Source organism: Ciconia boyciana, chromosome 7 (genome assembly GCF_034638445.1).
Source record: "Ciconia boyciana chromosome 7, ASM3463844v1, whole genome shotgun sequence".
NCBI classification, from domain to species: domain Eukaryota; kingdom Metazoa; phylum Chordata; class Aves; order Ciconiiformes; family Ciconiidae; genus Ciconia; species Ciconia boyciana.
The window spans coordinates 13159359-13180805 of NC_132940.1; the positions used below are offsets into that span (position 1 = coordinate 13159359).

The 21447-nt window shown below is 46.1% G+C and overlaps 1 protein-coding gene and 1 long non-coding RNA gene across 6 annotated transcripts in view; one reads left to right on the forward strand and one right to left on the reverse strand.

Annotated features, from left to right (window-relative positions):
- Nucleotides 1-17557, reverse strand: part of PTPRF (protein tyrosine phosphatase receptor type F) — a 393615-nt gene extending 376058 nt beyond the window's left edge. For 2 of the 5 annotated variants that reach the window (XM_072867821.1, XM_072867824.1), the window contains exon 1: nt 17370-17557. The gene's annotated coding sequence lies outside the window, so the exon portion shown is untranslated. Of the gene's footprint in view, nt 1-11869; nt 11953-17119; nt 17264-17369 lie in introns of those variants that run through there. The other 3 variants (XM_072867825.1, XM_072867823.1, XM_072867822.1) reach the window with 3 other exon arrangements.
- Nucleotides 17558-17630: 73 nt separating this feature from the next.
- Nucleotides 17631-20719, forward strand: LOC140654499 (uncharacterized). The gene is made up of 5 exons (XR_012043427.1): nt 17631-17882; nt 18346-18427; nt 18807-18925; nt 19039-19226; nt 20371-20719. It is a non-coding gene; the product is annotated as an uncharacterized lncRNA (long non-coding RNA).
- Nucleotides 20720-21447: the final 728 nt, after the last annotated feature.

Sequence of the window (21447 nt, forward strand, 5' to 3'; positions counted from 1 at the left end):
GTTTGTGAGAACCTAAAACACTACAGAAACGTTGAAAAGTAGGCCACAGATATGCCTATTTACACAGCCTTGCAAAAGCAGGGAAATCTTTTAGTCCTGTATAAAGTGCTACTGACCTGCCCATACTAAAATGATAATGGAAAAAAAGCCTACATGACATTTTGCTGGCTTGTCCATGAAAGAAAAATTATTTTGACATGTAGCACTGGATAGAAGCAGTAGAGCAAATCTCTTTTGAAATAGGTAAGGTAGAAAGATCTGCCTAGAAAGATGAAGATATTTGCAGAATAGTTGGAAGTCATTAATATTGTATTATATTTTTTAAAAGTAAACACATTTTTTCCATCAATCTCAAGTGTTAGTTCTCTTAGAAGAATTCAAACACAAATCTTTATCCTCCACCGTTATTGCTCATAGATGTCTATGACATTCACAAGGTAACTCCCTTCAACTAAAAGCAGATCTCCTTTTCATTTTGTAGAGTGGCATTTTTTTGCTTCTTATCCAATAAAAATAAAAAGCCCTAAAGATCACAGCTTCTCACAGCCTTCTGGGGGGTCTGATGTCAAAAGGAGGCGGCATAAGGCATGATCCATCTGTTTTTAAAACAAATGGGCACATTTGCAAACATTGCTCTTTTGCACACACTAATAACGTGCTAAGACCTTGATCAGCATTTTGTACACAAAAGCACTTATTCTAACAGAACAGAAAACAATTCACTTTCACAGAAGCAGAAGAATTGGCTTTCGCTACTCCCTGGGCAAGCACCATCTCCACACTATCATCCCCAGAAGCCAAGGAAGAAACTGCTCCAGCTCTAATTCCCACCACCTTCCCTTTCTCAAGTCATTTTTGGAAAACACTTCCTAATCCTTCTCTCAATGCAAAAGTGAGTAAATAACTTCTGCCCACCTGCATGCTTAGGTGCCCTCTTCACTCCAGAGCACCGCAAGGTTAGCAGAGCAGGTAACAACACTGATCAGATGTTTCTGATGGCAAGGAGAGTCGCAGTCTCTACCACATTGTGGGAGGCAGCTCCACTCTCACATCAGCAGCAGGCTGGTTTGGCAAGGGAGGTTACCACTGCTGCAAAAGGGACTGCTCATGCCTGTTTGGGCACTGCTGCCATTTACCCAATGCTGGCATCAAGCCCCACTTGAGCACCATTTGTGATCTTCTTAAGCTCACTAAAAACTGTGAAGACTGCACGGAATTTGATAGTTTTCTCTTGTATTACTGAGCTAGAGCCTTCTGCAAGTTGCTTTAACAATCACCAGTCAGTGTAAGCAAGGGAAGACTGTGCCGCTGGGACACGGGTGGGCTGTGCCCTGAGACATCCGAGTCATCTCACGGGTTGCTAGTGGTAAAAAGGAGAATGCCTCGCTCCCCTCTCTCGGGCTGTGCAGTCCCATCCCCTTGGGCATTCGCAGCATCTATGAACTCCTTTAATCCACTAACCAGCAGAAAGCTATTCAGCTCTTCCCCTCCCCCCTGAGGTTATTTTTCTGCTGCTTCAGTGAAATGGCCCAACACCAAAATAGCATAAGGTAAGCCACAGCAAGTGGGAATGGGAAAACAGCAACTCCTCCTTCTTGCTTTCAGCTTTTGCCAGCTGCAGCTTATCTATTCATTGCTCTTGCTCAAGAAAATAAGTTCCACAGAAAAGGCTTTACTGCAGAGGGCTTGCCCTATGTTAAGCAAACTGGGGACACAAAGTTGATGGAGTTCATGGCAAAGCACAGGACACAAATGTAAAAATGGATGTGCTGGGTCACACCACAGGTCCTGCTAGTCTAATACCCTTCTCCAACATAGCTGTAAGCACAGGGCTAGAGAAGAGCAAGAATAGGATGAGCACATCTGCACTTCCCCCAAGCACCTTTGTAGCCTTCAATACTTTCACTGGTAGGGATTTCCTTAGACCGGAGTGATTTGCCCACTGAGCAGTCCCCAGAAAGCCTTTTACAGGAGTTCCACAGGCTTACCACCCCTACGTGAAGAACGACTTCCTCCTGCCGGGGTCTGAACCTGGCTCCTACGAAGTTTAGTTGGCCTTCCCTTGCTCTTACACTGGGAGATGAAATAGCCAAACCCTCTTCAAGCCACTCATGATTTCACAGACCTCTGCTGCATCCTTCTTCAGCCACGTCTTTCCCCGTTGTTTGTAACGTGGAAGTCATTCCAGATCTCTAACGACACATGTTGTGTTTCTCCACACTTCGAGCTGCTCTGTATTCTTCATGAGATGAAAGGAAGGGGAGATGAAACAGTATCTAACATATGAACAAACCATGGGTTTAGACATGGCATAATAATGCTCTGTATCTTATTCTTTACTCTTTTCATAGCATTTCATAAGATTTGATATGCTTTCTTTGATCACTGCTAAGCACGGAGCTGATTGTTTGATGGAATTACTATCAGTCTCAAGATCCCACCCTGAGCAGTGACAGTCAACCTAGAGTCCATCACTTTGTACAAAAAGTTCAGATGGCTTCCTGCTACCAATGCAAATCATCTCACATTTATGTACACCAAATGCAGATATCCCACACTCTACACTATCCTTTCAAGCAGTATCAGGGACCTAGAAAACACGTCACAAATTACTTAAGTTAAAATCTGCAAGTTATGTGGATCACTGAAAATGAGCCAGCAATAATAAGAAATCCTGTACTTGGGACAAAAAGCTGCTGAAGTGCTCAACTGCAGAGAGCATGTAGGATAGAGCAGTCCTACGAATGGGACAGCACACGTAACAAAGAGTTCCTTTGGGCTTTGATCTCTTAGCTATTTCAAACCACACAAAAGTTGAATGAAAAAGGTACAAGATCCGAAAGAAGTCAGATTCCCCACTTCTCCATGGCAAGCTTCTAAAGTTCCCTTTTTATGACCACCTTCACCAAAATAAATAAATCACTTCTAAGTAAAAAAAAAAAAGTAAACCGAGGCATTTCCACTCAATTCCTTTCATGTCTTTCCCCCGCCTCGTCTAGAGTCACATGCTCAGTCCTGACCTTTCCAGATTCTCCTCTCTGCCTCGCCACACTTACTCAGACTATCAAATTCATTTAGTGAAACCATCCTATCCTTTCACACTTGACTCTTTTCACAGACAAGCAGTTCATTTTCATGCAGACCCACTTTTAACTTCAAAAGGTTGCTTTGTATCTCAGCTTCTGATGCCCCTTGTTTAAAACACTTTCAAATAAGGATCTGAAAAGCATTGTAGCTGGGAACTCTCAGCATCTTCTCCGTTCCTCCTCAAAAAAGAAAAAAAAAAAAATCCACTATTAAACAAAGTGAGAGGCCACGCATCCACCCAGGATTTCTGTAGCTTGTCAGTAGCTATTCTAGCTCGCCCATGCACAGCCAAGGTCACGGCCAGTACTCTGAAAACTGAGCCCACGGCTGCCAGACTGGGTTGGTCTCCTGGAGTTACCTTCACAGTGACACTTGCCTTTGCCTTAAACCTCCTCTGAAGTCATTCATTTCCACTTACCCACACTGGTTACAGCAAGACAACGCTTCTGAGAAGGTCTCGCAGCATGAGCGGGCAGCATGACAACCTGACTAACACCCAGTGTCATCCCCTCCAGCAGCTCTGCACCCTGACCAAAGCGAGAACGCATTAACGGAGAAAGCCACCCTGCAAACACACTTGCTCCTCACGTAGACGCACACACAAGACAGCACTGCAAAACTGAGCGGTGCAAGTTATTTCACACCAAGACAAATTGTTTTCCTTCCCGATGGCTCAGGCAAACGCGTTTCCCGAGGTGGGTGCAGAGCAACACCATGCTGCCCTCCGCTAACAGCAGCACCCAACACCCCAACGCTGACAGCACAACTGATACCAAACCACAAACCCTTTGGTCCATAAAAAGCACTTTTTACCTATTCAGAGATGCTTTAGCAATCATGCAAAAACAATTTAATTAACAAGATTATATGCAAACCCATAAAGCAATTAGGTGAGAAGATACAGCAGAAAGTCTGCCAAGCTTACACCTTTAAGGACACCTAGAAACTACATTTGTGTCACAGCAAACTACCATAAAAACTAATGTAGTGGCTCTATTAATCAAAACATTTTTCACTTTGAGACCACAGAGTACTTGTTCATAGCTCATTTCAGAATCGAAGTTTAAGAACCATTTTTGATTTAAAATATTTATAACTCCGTAATTTCAGGTGAAAAAAGCATACTGAAAAGAATAGTACATTACACAAAATTTCTCATTAATTTTCCTATGAAACATTTGAGTCTCCAAAAACTGACTTTTAAGCTAATTATGCACAATTTGGACACTCCAAAGTCAGGAATTCAGAGCTGAATCCCATCTAGTCATTCACAAAACCTGTACGATGAAAACACATTATAATCATGCTCTTTTTCTTGCCAGAATAGACAGAAAGGTACTATCAGCATGTTTAAAACCACATTTGAATGCCAAGAGGTTGGGTTGTTTTTTTTTTTTACTAGCTTTTTCCTCCCATAAAACTTACTAGCCATATTTCTACCAGAATTTACCATTTCTTCAGCAATTAATCCAGAAATGCACCAAGTTAAAATTGCAGCAGCTATTTCCTCCTTACTTTCCTCAGATTTTGGTGAGGATAGGAATTTTACCTAGTCATAATACAGAGAGTTACCACCAGTTTTCAGAAAAAGGGCAAGACTGAGTGCTTCAGCATAAACACCTGCTCCCCTCCCCTCGAATCAAAATGGAAATACAACAATTGAAAGCGCCACTGGTTTTACATAAATTTTACTTTCTTACAGTAGACACTGCATCAAAACCACAGCAGTTAATAAGTCAAACAATTTTCCAGCTGGCTGCAACACCCATTGAAAAACAAGACCAGTTCAAGATAAAACCATGTCTGTTGTATTAAAATACTGGTCAAGCTGCTGACAAGGAGACAAATGAGTTTTTAAACCGTTAGTGTATGCTCGCATAAAATTAAAAACAATTCTATAGAAAGAAATTTGGATAACCGTGATATGCCTCTTCCAGCGCAATGCTTCATTTTGATTTTTTGAGAAGTTATTAAAATTGGACCATCTCAGCTTGCTGGAATTTCATTTATTCATTATTGCAATGTACAGTTAATGCAGGAGATTAGATTAGGTTTTGACAAGTCTTTTACACTTCTCAGGGCAGCGTGCTATTTCTGCTTAGGTTAGTAGCTTTATCTAACAGCTAACCTTTACAGTGTTGACAATCACAATTAACAATTTTCTCCCTTGTCTCCAATCCCCTACCCACCGCAGATGATGCTGTTGCAGCGACATGCATCCCCAGATCCTCCCGGGAGCCTGGTTCAGCAACACCCCCAAAAGCACCGGCCGTGCCCCCCACGCACAGCTCCCTTTCAAGATCGCACAAGACTTGGCAACAGCAGCAAAACAGAGTAAACTCCAAATGGAGGAGGCCATCACCTAATGAAACATGACTAATGGGACTGCTGACTATCCAAATATTTAACTGCTCTCGAATGCTGCGGGTCAGGTGGGTTAATAAAATAAATTTTGCATATCTGGAGGGACTGCCAGTTATTTGTGTTTTCTTTAAGTCCTTACCTGACTTTAGGCTCTGAAAAACTAGCAAGCTCTGAGCAACTATGAATATTTGCATACAAAAACCAACAAAGCAAATGTCAGTTCTCCATCATGAGCTGAAAACATGGGAAAGTTCTTCCAAAAGAAATATTTTTGCTGAATAACATGACAGCTCTCTTCAGCACACAAAGGCAGCATGCGCTGATGGGAACTGACAACACCTACACCAGGTACCTGGAAATAAAACCCATGTGACAGCACGCAACCGCACTGTAAGTGGGAATCTAACACACGCTGTCTCTCAAACTTAACCATTATAAAAATTATCAGAACAAGAAAACACCAATACAGATGGACAAAGTAGATGCAAAGTGTTTTCAATGTACAACAATGGAAATGAAAATAAATCTAGGATTAAAATATGGCTTTGTTTCACCGATTTCTAATAGCATTTGTCTCTGCTCAACAAGAATTTATGCACCATTTCAACCTGATAAGAATTTAATTCTAGGTAATAAAGCTTTACAAATTGAATTCAAAGGAAAAAAAGCCCAGCATTTCCCAATTATTTCCAGAGCTCCACAACTACAGACTTCAACTAAAGGAACAGAGAAGGCTGCCACTACAAAAGCAGAGCTGACATATGACCCCTGGATACAGTGGCACTAGCAGACAGCTATAATAAAAATCAGTATTGATTCCACACACTTCTGTTTTAAAAACAAAGCAATGAAATTCCCTCTTGCCCACCTGCCAAAGGGACACAACTCAGACCAACTTCATTGGAGAGGATTTTTAAAGTCTTTCTACAGGCACATAATGGATTCCAAGACTGAACGTACACTGAATGTTCAGTGAACCAAATAATTTTTAATAGATTCCTCAGGGGAGTTTATTTTATATTTTTAAATCACTCTGAGACCTTGGAATGACAACCTGATTCAGAGGAAAAGAAAGGCTAGTGTTCATGGGGTAGGGTATTGTGTTTCTTCCAGGGTTTTTCTGGAAGAGGAGCAGTTGTGTCTGCTATAATTTCTTGCTATGTACTTTAGAAATGTCTTCATTTCTACAAACCTCAAACTTAAAAATTGCTTTTGAAAACATACACTGAGCGATTTTAAAGTTCCTCCCTGCAGAAGTACTACTTCAGCAATTACAGAAAGTTGAGCTAACAAAAATTTGGGAGGACTTAAAAGTTAGAATGAGGGAGCTCACCTCCTTCAGCTGCAGTTGCAAAGAGGTAAACAATAGACAGTGTTAACAAAACCATCAGGCCTAGATTTGAAACCCAAATGTAGCATAAATCAGATCAGTTTGCAGATTTCAGATTAACCACCCTCTCCCCCCTAGAGCTCCCGAACTAATGCCCACCTTACTAGCAAGGCCCCTACGATGTGACAGCAGATTCGGCACGAGAAGCAACCGTCCCTTCGAAGAGGAAATTTTTCCAGTTGTATGGTTAAGTACGCAGGAAAACAAGACGAGGAGCCTCAAGCGCTGCCATCGTTAGCGTCATTTTAGCAGGATTAGGCAGAACGCGATGGAGGAAAAGCCTCAGACAATGAGTCCTTTCATACATCAGAAACAAAACCTACCATTAATCACACCAGCAATTCAGTTTCTTCCACTAATTCCTAATCAGACATCAACAAATAAAGCAAAACACTTATTCTTGTTTTAATTCTATGAAATAAACACAAGTGAATGGAAGTGCTCAGCCCGCACTGTAAAAATGCCGTCGTCCTTCTGTCTCCTGATGAACGGGGAGCTGCGAGACACATGAAGGGTTGGGAAAGGAGCTCTTCCATAAAACCCGTCCACAGAGAAGTCCGGAGCAGAAGATTTAGAGGAGTGCTGCATTAACAAGCGAGAGAAACTTCAAAGCCAAGAGACGAAATCAGTCGAAACCCTCCTCCATACAAAAGAGACCTTGAACCACAGTCATTAGAAAAAACATCTGGTGCGCCGCTTTGATTTTCAACATTAGTCATTGGACAGAAACAAAACATCTTTTTTTTTTTCCCCCAAAGCAGCAAATAATTGCAAATCCACTTCTACATATAACCTATCATTTATCACCTCATCAGTGACTGCTTGAGTCTGATGGAATTAAACACTCAAGTCAGGCAGTTTTTGTTAAAAGCAATAATTACATTGTTACTAGAATATACAATTAGGTAATAAAAAACAAAAACAAATCTGCCTAGCAGTATTTTTTATGCACTCTCACAGAAATATTACCAGACTGGAAATAGGCAACATTATAATAATAAAAAAATCCACTTCCACTGAAGTATAGCTACTTCTAATTTAAAACTTCACTCACAGGCAAAAATACATAAATGATTAGCATTATAGTGTTTATTTTAATTACACTGTGCAACAAGAATCCAAGAGGCTGTTAACTCACTTCAGATACGAAGAAAGCCAATATCTGAGAGCTCATCCGCCATTTATAACCTACACAGTTGTGTCAGCCCACCATACCACCTAAACACCAAAACATCTGCATTTCTCATAACATCCAAAACCAACATACAACAGATGTATCAGCTCAAAGGGGGAAAAAAAAAAAAAAAAAAGGAAAAAACAGGAGGTCAGGAGATCCCTCACCTGCTCCTTGTAGACAATGTTTAACAGCATCAAAAATTCACTGGTCCTCTAAGCACCACTCTTCGAAGTTTAATAAGAAAAAAAAAATACATCTCTCTAATTCAAACTTACATTTACAAATGCTTTCCGGCAACATAACTGCTGTGAAATGTATTTTTTAACACTGTACAATTCATGATGCCTGCCCTGAACACCTAACGATCTAAGCAAACAAAATACAATTCACGATTTCTAGTGTATTAAAGACGTTTTTGGTCACTGCAGTCAAATTGCTGATCCCAGTAGTTCTGTGCAAGTCATTTTAAGAAGAACATTTGCCCATCTATCTAGATGGTTTTGGCCAATGAAGAAGCCTTCGATCACTCTTCAGAAAAAAGTGTTCTTAAAAGATGCCCAGCTTTCTGACACCAGGGTGGGGGATCACTAGAAGAGCACAACAGCCCGCTGCCACGTATAGCAGCACACTTTATTACATTGTTTACAAAGAAAAAGCTTCAGGTAAGAAACATAGTAGGAGCCAAGAACAATTATCAGAAGCAACAGCTTGCTCCTATAGAGCTGCTGAAGTTTCATCACTGAGGCACGTGCGTTACACTTCTACGCATTTCTCCTGCGCACAGGTGAGAGGCACCCCTTGCCGTCACGGCCTCGGCTGCAGACCCAGATAGCCATGGAAGTCAGCAGCAAAGAAAGAAAAACAGAGCACGATCCTCACTGTCAGGAGGTAGACATCTCTGTGCAAAGGATGGTACCTGCCCACTCGAACACGGGGGCAGTGAGAGCCCACGCTCACTTCAGTCTCATCCAAAATCCAGCTACAAATAACAGAAAGCTACACTTTGTATCAACCCAAAAAAAGCAGGTAAAATCATAGTCATGCCACAGGCTTCCACGAGCTCTCCCTGTCCTTCACGACCTGTCTGGGTGAAGAAGTAGGATCTGGCACCTACTGACCCGTGCTAAAATAAACCCCCTGCAATGGGACAGACCTCAGGCAATTAGCTCAATGGAAGGGCTATTCTACAAGGCCTTTTTTTTGTGCCAAAAGACCTCAAATAGGTACTCCACCTTAACACTACACCCAAAGCATAAAGCGTAGTTTTACAGGCTCCAAAGATGTAGCAGAATCCAGAGAAAACTCAAACCAACAAGAGCAGCAATTCTGTTAGCAACAGACTTCCATCTCACAAGTATATTGAAGGTGACAAACTTTCCTCCAAAAGTTTGTAATTCTACCTTTGTGTCAAGAGGCAGAATTAAAGCAGTAACTCTACAATCTGCTGAAATACTTGTCTCCCTAGATGTCATTCTTCATGTCTGCACTTATTAATTGGAAGCTACCCACAAACAAGGCTATAGCGAGGAGACAGTCAATATCTAAAATGCATGTTCAACAATGCACGCTTCCTCCTCAGGTTAAATTCAAGTTTATAAGTACATTTTTTTAACACAGAGATTAGAATACATAAGACTGTAAAGGAATTTTGGCGGTGCCCAAGAACAGTCTCAACAAAACCAGTAAGAATATATATTACAAAATTATTTCCACGCCTTCTAGCTCATAGGTTTAAGAGGCTAATTTTCATTGTTTATGGTAATTATGTTTCATAACATAAGTTATGAAATCTATATTATAACATACGTTGGGCGGGAACATTGATCTGCTTGAGGGTAGGAAGGCTCTACAGAGGGACCTGGACAGGCTGGATCGATGGGCTGAGGCCAATTGTATGAGGTTCAACAAGGCTCAGTGCAAGGTCCTGCACTTGGGCCACAGCAACCCCATGCAACGCTACAGGCTTGGGGAAGAGTGGCTGGAAAGCTGCCCAGCAGAAAAGGACCTGGGCGTGTTGGCTGACAGCCGCCTGAATATGAGCCAGCAGTGTACCCAGGTGGCCAAGAAGGCCAGTGGCATCCTGGCTTTTATCAGAAATAGCGTGGCCAGCAGGACTAGGGAAGTGATCGTCCCCCTGTACTCGGCACTGGTGAGGCCGCACCTCGAATACTGTGTTCAGTTCTGGGCCCCTCACTACAAGAGAGACATTGAGGGGCTGGAGCATGTCCAGAGAAGGGCAACGAAGCTGGTGAAGGGTCTAGAGCAGAAGTCTGATGAGGAGCGGCTGAGGGAACTGGGGTTGTTTAGCCTGGAGAAAAGGAGGCTCACAGGAGACCTTCTTGCTCTCTACAGCTACCCGAAAGGAGGTTGTAGCGAGGTGAGGGTTGGTCTCTTCTCCCAGGTAACAAGTGATAGGACAAGAGGAAATGGCCTCAAGTTGAGCCAGGGGAATTTTGGATTGGATATTAGGAAAAATTTCTTCACCGAAAGGGTTGTCAAGCATTGGAACAGGCTGCCCAGGGAAGTCGTTGAGTCGCCATCCCTGGAGGTATTTAAAAGACATGTAGATGTGGTGCTTGGGGACATGGTTTAGTGGTGGACTTGGCAGTGCTAGGTTAATGGTTGGACTCAATGATCTTAAAGGTCTTTTCCAACCTAAACGATCCTATGATTCTATATTTCACTGAAATTTATTTGACATGGAAATGTATTATTGGATTTTGCATGCATCTTTGAGGCAATTTGAGTAATCTTGCAAATTCCATATTACAAATAGTTAAAATACAATGGACAGTACATTCATAAATGACAGGTTTTTCCTTAAGAGAACTGTTATTGATTCTGCAACAACTAAACAAATGTTACTTAATAAGATATAAACAAACATAACTCCTTTGTATTTGAAGAAAACAGTACTTTATAAAAAGGCAACAACTCCATCCAAAAACAAGGTCACTTTTTCCTCCTTTCCCCCCCATCTTGTGTCTTCCAAGTACATAACAGCTCAACACATTCTTAACACACTGTGTCCAAAAGGATCCTCTTTACCACTTCTATGGTTCTCCTTCAAGGTAAAAGATAAGAAGCACAATATCTGCCAGGTAAAAAAAAAATTATATTTTTAAATATATATTCTAAAATCCAAACACTAGACTAGCCTTTTTCATACTTCTCAGATCTAATTTACGATCCTATCAAAATACTTCTAGGTTGGTGCAGAAAATCTAACCTGTTGATACAACAATTACCAACGCTCCTCCAGAAGGAGAGCCACACAATCATCCCTCTTCCATCCCTACTCACAAAACCCTCTAGAAAAATAATGGCTTTTCCAAAACACTGTAAGGCCTAATTTTGTGAGGAAATTTAACCGAAGAATCAAGTACCATCCCATGAATAACTTCCTGCTCCTGAAGAAGGAAGAGATATTACAAAGCCTAAGTGCCCGGCTGCCTTCAGCAGCAAGGATGACACACGAGAAAAGAATCCATACACTGGAGGGATAAAAAAGCAACCACGCTATGTGGATCTCATAAAATAGAACAGATGTTATCCTTTGTATACACACATACAATTCAGTGTCAAACACTACACTTGCAGGGTAAAAAAAAAATAAGAGAGGCCTATGAAGCCAATAGATAATTCCTCACCATGGTCAAGCACATGCATGTTTTGTTTGGTTTCAAGTGATGACGGGATTTCCAGCACTGCTTTTGAAAGAGCGATGCCACATGCCCAGCCTTCACATTTTTTCTCTGTTCAATTTCATATGACAACTCCGAACTATAAACTTCTTGTGCCAACCTAAATAATTCCTCTCTTTCTCAGTAAGGCTGGAAGAAAGTACTTACCCACTTGCCAGCTGCAGCTGAAATTTTGTGCCAAGAAATAAATGTCTCTTGGGCAGGTTGTAAACTGGAAGCTTCTATGCCTGCTGAAGGACAAGAATAAGAGTGAGACCACCCTATCCCTTCCCAGATTAATGGTATTGCTGTATTTCAGCTACACAGTGGATTGGATGCTTTCATGAAGTGCAAACAGAGCTACTTCCTCTGAGTACCAAGCCCAGGTATTAGGAGATGCTTTTGTCAATTTTGCTCTCCACCAGGCTTTTTATATACATTGCTTCCATCCTCTGCTCCAAAAATCCTAACTTACCTCTGTATTTTTGATCTTTAGAAAAGTTCTCAGATAATAGAGTCCTTGCAGGAGCAAGGCCTGTTTCATCCTTTTTTCTTCTACCAAGGCACAGGCGTTACACTGTGCACACACTGACACTGAACAGCAAGTGCTCCAGCTTCCCTTCCTTAGCCTCTTTTCACAGCCCGAGGAGACTTTGACGTTCCTACAGACACTAAAACCACTTGCAGGCACTGGTCACTACAGCTCTCCTGAACAGCGCAAGGCAAAGACCGAGGATGTGCACTACGTCTCCCCCACAGCCAAGAAAGACAAGTAACAGAGAGCAGAGGGATAGGCTTTGTGGCAGAATGGATTATGGCTAAAATAGAAATTAAAAGAAGAGGTTGTGAAGAGTTTAAAGTCTTCCACCTAGGGCTGAGTGGATACTGGGTTCCTTAGCTTTGCAGGCTAGGCTTCCCCACGGGTGTTTCGCCAGGCACCCTGGCATCCACAGACATACAGGTGAGACACAACGTAACAGCACAAGACCCTGATACCTCCACTCCACCGTCTTCCCTCTCCTCCTCCCAGCTCACACAGGCTTCCCAGCTACAGGATGTCACTGCCTGTTTACACATCCTGGGTTTTTTTTTTGGGGGGGGGCTCTCCAAAGCTCTATGAAGCTTCTTATAAGAAATCACAATCACAAAGTCATAGGCATGAATAAAACCTGTGTTGTTGCAGTGGAAAGCAGTCTCTTCTTCTTTAACCTACAATCATTGGCCCCTTTCCCATGCTGAACATCATCCTGTTTTCATTTTGGCAGTGACCTGAATTTTATATTCACAAAAATATTGCCAAAATTCTGAAATGCCAGTTAGAAACTCAACTAATACAAATATGTAAAGATAAATACGTATACTGCTAAAAAACAAGTACCCTCTCCTATAGAAAACAGGAATAGAACAAATGTTAGTAAATGCACATAAACAAATCATGACGAGGTACATTAAAAGAAACAAATGTCTCAAGACATGCATCAGTACCATGGACTTGGTTTTTAATATACAGAATAGTTACATCTCTATCATCTTCACAAATAGAGCCAAGCAGTGCTTGTTCCCTTTGCTCATTAAAGCTCTACAACTGGTGCCTCCTGTATGCCCACATGTACCATTTCATTAAGCTCACTTGACATTAGATGAAGAAAGAGTACAAGAAAATTGCATATTCCCCGCCTAAAGTAAACTTGTCATTTAAACCTTGTGTATAGATAGAATTTGATACAGCACTGGCGCAGTGAGTCATTCGTCAGTTTTAGAGTTTGTACGACAGTATTCTTACATATGTTTTGCAATACTTTCCAGTTAGCTACCACCCCATGTAATTATAAGTTTTTACTGGAAAGGAAGCATACATTTTGGATTTGAACACTGCACTAAGATCTGTAGAAACAAAGCTTACTTTTATGGCCAGATTTTGAGCAAAAGTAAATCCACGTAAGGAGCCCTCACAAACTGTATGAAAGGTGAAAGTCAAGGCGTTGCTCTTAAAGGAGGGTAAGCAATGATGGTGAGCATCACACATATTTCTCAATGAATTCTTCCAAACATAAACATAAGCAACTCACGTGTCAGATTTCTTCAAAAGCTGTTTCTTAGCTACATAAGTTAAAACTGCATTCATTCAAAGCACTATATAAAACATTCAGTAGCTATTACGAGTGCTTTACTTGAAAATAATAAGTGATTTTACATCCTTCTGTACTGGGGTGAGGCAACACATTAAAAATCTTCCCTGCTATCTTACCTTCACCTTTTATTTTTAAGTTGCGTAACAGACCTGCGTAAGTTAACTCTCAACCCTGGCTTCTAAGAGGCACTGAAAAAACCATGGAAGCAGAACGGTTTGTCCTGGTTAACACTATTAACAAGATCACCTCAGACCCTCACCTAGTGGCGTTCAGCTCACTCCCATGCTTTATGGGGGAGTTTTCTTCAAAAGGCGCAAGTCCCAACTTTAATTTCCACACAGCCACACCTTGACTGCTTGGGTAGAACTCTTCAGCCAGCTTTTTTAAGCTGGTTATTATTATTATCCCTTTCTACTATCTACATTCAAATCAAATGCATCTACTGAATTGTAGATCTCCTGCTATCTGATAAAAAGCTGGAGAGAAAAAGTACCTTTTGCACAATTAAAGTTAGCTGGTTAAGATTCAAGAACAGGCAACAACAACGGTGGGTTTTTTCCTCCAAATTGCATATACTATGACCTACAAGAAACATTTTCTGCTTAAAAGTAATACTTAAATGGAGATCTATGGCTGAACGTTATCACAAGGATTGCACTTACTTGACAGTCTGCTATTAGCCAACTCCATTATCGCTATTTGCAGTTTTTAAATGTACAGATTCAGAAGTAACTGTACAAAGCCTCCATTACAAGTGGATTTATGGAAAGCCACGGCAATAATCATCCTCATTAAGCATATCTTCCCACAGCCTTGCATTATGTGGACACAAAGAGGAAAACATTTCTTCTCCGTTACCCACAAGCTTCGATCTTTCTCCTTATAATCACAAGCTTTGACGGTCTTCTCTGCATTTCCAATGACAGTTATCTCACATTTGCAAAAGCAGGACTCAGTTAAAAAAAAAAATTAAAAATACCTACATACCTCTCAACCCACAACCAAATGCAGACACAATGTAGGACGGCTTCTACTTTGATCTTCCAGAAACTGACATTTTCACTGGCAACACGCATGAGAATAAAATGTTGTCTGTGGCTTCTACTATTTTGCTAACAGCCCCAACAAGTATTTATCCAAGATATATCTGTGGACACACACATGCAAAGAAAAGGGCAGATGGCAATATTTGTAACTAAGCTGAATTATAAAAAAATCTCTTGAGCTGAAGTGATGCATTAACTCTTTGGCCATAAGCTGTTTTAACCCCTTCACGTGTATGGTCATGCTGCATCCTATTTCAACGACCAGGACGCATGCCAGTGACGTAGGCTAAGAAACTCACACGTTAAGATGGTGGGTTAAAGGCAGAAACTGAGAAGTTAAATAATCCAACACTGTCACCCACCACATACCCAGATCACAAACCAGCCGTTTCGCCATGCAAATTTTACTTCTTGCTTACTAAGTTCAGACTGCTGATCGTGCACTTCAACATACGGCTATCTATTACTCCTACGTCCACAGCCCCACAGCAAACCACCATGGCAGAAATAATAAAATCAGGATTAAAGTACACTTGCTGCCTCCATAAAACTATTCTCGTGAGCCACGCATTTCCTGCATTATCATAAGGAGCGCAATGGACTTTATTTAAAAAGCTGTTTTCAAAGCCACACTGGCAGGCTTGGAACAATCACCCAGTAACCAGACACTCAGCCAAGTCATTTGCAGCACAGGACCTTAGTAAACTCAAATTAAATTTGTCACTTCTCTAACATTTACCTTGAAAAATGAACAAAGGTGGTTATACACACAGCATAAGGAAACTCTATATTCGCTCGCCGTCCCTGCTCAAGTTAGCCGCCTTCAGAGATCTCTAAACCAGCAAATATTCAATGTAACTTACGTTTGAAGCTTTGATTATCCAGTTATCTTCAGATTAAATCACTTTTTATATCTCAGTTCTACACTTGACAAGAGAACATTTTATTTGATACTGACAATACAGCTTCATTTGGTTACATCTGAAATAAATACAAAACTCCAAAACACTTTAAAACAGCTGCCCCAGTCAGTCTCCTGGAAACAGAGCACAGCTTTTCCACACAAGAGGTCTGCGGGAACAGATCTTTGTTTAACAGCGCAGAAATACTTTCTTTCATTAAATTTAATTTGCGCCAGGTATTTGAACTGCTTGAACTTGGTCTTTAAAACAGTTTCTGGGGGCCGAAACCACCAAGAAGGCAAACACACCCGTTTGCAGCATTCGCCTTCAGCCTCAACTCCCGCTCGCCGCAGGCTGCCTGCACCCACCCCAGCGCCCCTCCACGCGAACCCGGCACCCCCGGGTGTCCCGCGGGGGAGAACTGCCCGCCCCCCCGGGCACCCCCCGGGGCTCCCGACCAGGCAGGCGGCCCAACAGGTTGCAGGGGCGGCTGCAGGGCAGGAGCTGGCCCCGGGGAGGCTGCGGCCGCGCTCGCCCGGGAGGGCGGGCGGGGGAGAAGGGGGTGAACACCCCCCCGCCCCGGTTTTGGGAGCTAGCACCCCGGGCGCAGCGGCGGAGCTCCCTGCCCGCTCCCGCCGGGGGCCCTTTGTTCTCGCCACCCAAGACGCCGCCGCCCGGCAGCCCCGCGCTCTCCCAGGCGGCGGCTCGCCCCACCGGGGGGGTGAAGGCGCGATCTGCCGCCCCCCGCCGCCCGGCCCGCGCCCCGCTGCAGCGCCCTCCCTCCTCCCGGCGCGGAACGGCCAGCACCAGCCGCGGGGAAACGCTTCGGGCCGTTGCCGATCGCCCCGCGCCTCCCCGCACGGCGGAGGCACGGCGCCCGGGACGCCCCGCGGGACACGGACACCCGCCCCCCTCCCCCGCTCCGCCACCCCACCGCGGGAGGACCGCCCGCCGGGGCTGCCCCGAGGGCCGCAGCCCGCCGGGAAGGTCACGCCGCGGCGGCGAGCCCCGCGCCCCCGCCGCGCCCCCGGCAGCACGGCGTAGCGCCGGCAGGTGCCTGGCTGCTCCCCGCCGACCCGGGGAGGCCCCGCGGGGCGCAGCCGGCGGCCACCGAGCACCGCGTGGCGGCCCCGGCGGGCGGGGGGCGCCGGTACCGCGCGGCGGCCCCCACAGGGCAGCCGGGGCGGCGGCGGGGCCGAGGCGGGCGGCGGGGCCGGCGCTCGGGAGCCGCGATCCGCGGGGCTCAACAGGCGGCGGAGTTTGGCGGCTCCCCGGGAGACGATCCCGCCGCGTCGGGAGCGGGGCTGAGGGGGAAGGCGCCGCGGCCGAGCCACTTACCGGGGCTCCGGGGCTCCGCCGCCCGCATGCTGCCTCCGGGCGCCGCGCGAGAACACGCTCCGCTCCCCGCCGACCGCCCGGCGGCTCCGCTCCGCTCCGCTCCCTCAGCCTCAGCCTCAGCCGCCGCCGCACGGGACCGCGCTCGGCGCGCGCCGCCGCCAGCCCGCCCCCGCCGGGGCCGCGCGCCGCGCCCCCCCCCGCCGCCAGCCCACCCCGCCGCCGCGCCGCCACCTGCCGCCCGCGGGCTCACCTGGGCTGGGCTGGGCCCCGGCTGCCGCGCTACGGCCCCGCGGCGAGGCGAGGCGCGGCGCTGCTCCCGGCCGAGCTCCGCTCCGCTCCGCTCCGCTCCGCCGCGGCCTTCGCTGCGCTGCGCTGCCGCCCGCCCTACCCGCCGAGTCGGCCCGCAGCCGGCGGGCAGGGCCCGCCCCGGCCAGGTGTGGGCGGGGGCGGGCGGGGGGCGGCCCGGCGGGGCGGGGGAGGGCGCGGCCGCGGCCCGGGGCGGGCGCTCGCGCGGCGCCGCCGGAAGGACCCGGCCTGGCAGCCGGGGGCCCCGCGCCGCCCCGCCGCCCTCCCCCGCCGGCGCGGGGGCAGCCGCCCGCGGGCCCGCGGGAGGGGGCCGGGGCCCCGCCGTGCCGTGCCGTGCCGTGGAGGAGCGCCCCTTGCCCGCGCCCGCCCCCTCCGCTCGCAAGCCCGGGTCGCTGTGCCGGCTGGGTGTCGGTCAGACCCGAGGTGGCCCGGGGGCCGCCGGCGGGAGGTGCAACCGGTAGGTGCAAGGAGCGCCCGTCGGGAGGCAGACCGGAGCCCTCCCCACCCACCCGCGGCGTCTCCCCGTCTGTGGCGGCGGCGGGTGAGCGCCACGCCGAGACCTGTTGCGATTTATGATCGGTTTGCCCGTGATGCGGCTGTCGGGAGCCGTTTCAGCCCATGCTGCTTCAGCTGCTTAGTGACTCCGCTCCTTCCTTCCCCGTCCCGCGCCCTGAGCTAAGAAACAGCGAAACTGAGGGGGATTCGCTGCGGCCTTTTGAGATGGTGGCAGGGTGCAGGCAGCCGCTGCACCGATCGTGCTGGTGCTCTGTGGCTGCTTGCCCAGCCCTTCCTAGGCGCTGGGGTTGCGTCAGCGCGGGCAGCACCACCGCGCTTGCTGCCGTTCCCCTCCGCGGGCTGTGCTGGGGTCGCGCTGGCGTTTCCCACCGCGTGGTCATTCTTTTCCCCTCTGTGGTCTCCAGGATTTCTCCTCGTGCGTGGTAACTGTGTGCCTTTCAGGATCTTCGGCCGTTGTCCTCTCATCTCCGTTCAGCCAGGGTGGTGGTAAGAGCCAAACAGTTCGCAGAGGTTCTTCCTCTGCCCCGGCGTGGTTGCCTCAAGCGCTCTGAGGAGCTCTGGGCTTCACAGTCCTGAATGCGATGCCCGGTCCCTCACGTGTCACTCGCCCCTGCCCTAAACTGAGTACCTGAAGCCAGTCTTGCACCCCTGCTGCACAGCAGGAAGCTCTGGCACTGAAAGCCTTTGGTTCTGGGGATATTTTCCTTCCTACTCAATATCCAAATGTTGCTGCAAAACAGCCCTTCTGTGCATTACACAGCGAGGCCACAGAGCTCAGAGTAAGTGGTGCTGGCCGAGTGCCACACAGCACTGCCAAAGTGCCCATGGGCTCCACTCTCTGTGTTAAAATTTGGATCTGCTTCAGGATGCTCTGGAGCGCAAGACTACAGGGAAGCCGGGAGATCCCTACTCCAGAGCAGGGATTCACAGAGCCGCCAGAGCCGTTCCCCTGGCTCGTGCAGCAGCCATGTTGGCAAGTTTAAGGTGGGTCACGTCATCTTGACCCCTGTTCATGTTATGTGGAAGCGACAGGTTTTTGAAGTTTGCTTGAAAAATTGAAGATTTGTGGCTTAATGGTCCTTTGCTAATCTTGCCAGATGCTTAAGAACTTTCGAGTGGAGACACTGAAATGTTGGGCCAATCTACGGGACAGATTTTTAAGATTCTTTTTAGACACCTAAAGGTGCAGGTTACTAAACACCTTCACAAATCTGGATTCATGTGACTGACACAGAGCTGCCTCATAAACTTTTGATGCCCTGGAGCTTCTAGCCAAGACTTGCAGGTAAATGATTGTCCCATAGGTGTAAGCCATTAATCATCTGAATCATGAAACAAAGAATTTTCACATACAGCTACCACACAAAACTCTGTATTATTCCCCCGTGCACTCCATGCCTTCATGACGTAAAAACTTGGAAGGCTATGAATAGTGTGAGCCCCATAGGCACTGGTGCCTCGTGCTTCGCTGAATACAGGGTGGCCGGTTTGTCACCCCTTTACCTGGCTGAGGACTCTGCCGTCGTGGGGCACTGCTCCTCAAAGCAAAGGCATCCACTTCAGCAGTTTGCTTAGTACACGATACACTGGCATGTTGTCACCAGAGCTGTATTCTGGAAGGAGGTGTACAAGAGTCCTAAAGCCCTGAGTGTGGTCCACCAGTTTATATATAGCACCTTGTTGATTCATCTCAGTAGCTCGCATGGCTCCAGCCTGCCCAGCCATTTCAGCGGTAAGCTTTTTGGAAGGGAAAGTCTCGGTGTGTATTTGCAACACCTGGCTTGGAGGTCACTGCTCCTGGTAGCTCTTCCTTCCCTTTGATCCAGCTCTTCAGAGCAAACATACACACCCATATTCTTGTCATGTATGCCACTTGATAGCCAGCTAGCATATAGATACTGTGGGATGGGTTTTGCTTGCCTTTAACATAATAAATCGGTATAAAATCAAAAGACCGGGATTCTGAATTTTTTAAGACTTGTCAGAACAACTTCCCTTCTCATTTCAGGTGTTGCTAAACTTGCTAGATGCTCTGTATTGAATCTGTAAGCTGCAGAGCCTGTCAGAAGCTCGTCCTTTCTCCAACTGTTTTGTCTTTTTTGAGGGAGTATTCTTGCTGATGACTTTTTCTCACCTGATTTTATAGTAATTGTCAATTGCATTGTCAGGTCTCCTGGTCTGATTCACAAGTGCCTAGTGCAATGCTCAACTTGGTGCTCATGTGAGATAATACATCTCCATCTGTAGATCTGCTTGACAGCACAGCTTGAGGACCATATGGCCATGACTCGGACTGCCCACCATTTTTTCAATATTACCCCCAAGACTCTTCCATTTCCTTTGTAAGACAGGATTATTAGAATACTCTGTTTTGCTCCAAATAATAATTAAAAAAACAATCTGTGTTGTCCATTTCTGTTCTTCTCCAGTTGAAGGAACTGCAGCCTCGGAGACACAGCCCTGACGCTTCCTCATCCGCAGCACTAGGTTGTCTGGGCTGGGGAATCTTTAAACGGAGGATAACAACTTACCCTTAATTTTTATTTACTACAGCTTGTACTTGATTGAAGAAATAAAAGCTGGTGGTGTAATAAAAGCGCAGTCACAATGCTAAAGTGATATTTACTTCTGTTTCCTGGCCGAGGCCCGTAAGTTTTCGGTTCCTTGGGTGCCTTTCTGTAAAGCAGGTACAAGTGTCTTTCCCGTTCTGCATCGTTTGTCTCGGCTGCCTGACCAGACCTGGTCAGGATATGTGCTCTCTCTTACTGCGGCTTTGCATAGTGCACAGTGAAGCTCCCCTCTTGATTGATGCCTCAGAGGTCCTACAAGGTACATAAACATGAGTAATAATTTTCATAGTTCATTTACCTCCTTCTCCTCATAATAAACTAGAAAGGTAAGTTCCCTGGGGAAAAAAACCAACAAACAAACCAAAAAAAAAGCACCACCTGACAATTTGTTCCTGGTGTGTAAATATATTTTGGGCATTATTAAATGGGAAAAGCTTTCTGCTCCTGACTGAATACAATGTGATAGAGGAAGGCCCTGGGAATGCTGGTCACCGAGACTGAAACTGAAATGACCTCCTGCTTCTGCTAAGGGCCAAAATCTGGACTACTAATGGCAACCGTCCTATGGAAGACTCCTCCCAAAATGCAATCGCTTGTTCAGAAAAGGAGACTGACAGATGAATAATTATCCTTTGCAGCATGGTCTCCATGTGTTCAAGCCTCAGAGATATCAGGTCACTGTCCTTTTCTAACCCTAAATGAATGGTAATGGAAGGACTAAAATACATCATGTACATGTGAGTTAAAGCAAACAATATACAAAATACAGTGAGCTTGCTGCTGGAGTGGTCTCTGCTCCCCTCTGTGTTTCCTGCCAGAGTTTGCCTCTCCTGCATTTCTTTCCATACTTGTCAGGTCCCCGAGAAACTGTGTTTTTCTGGCTTTCATTGCGATGGCATCTGTGCTCAGCCAGTCCAAGAGTTGCTCTGGTGGTCT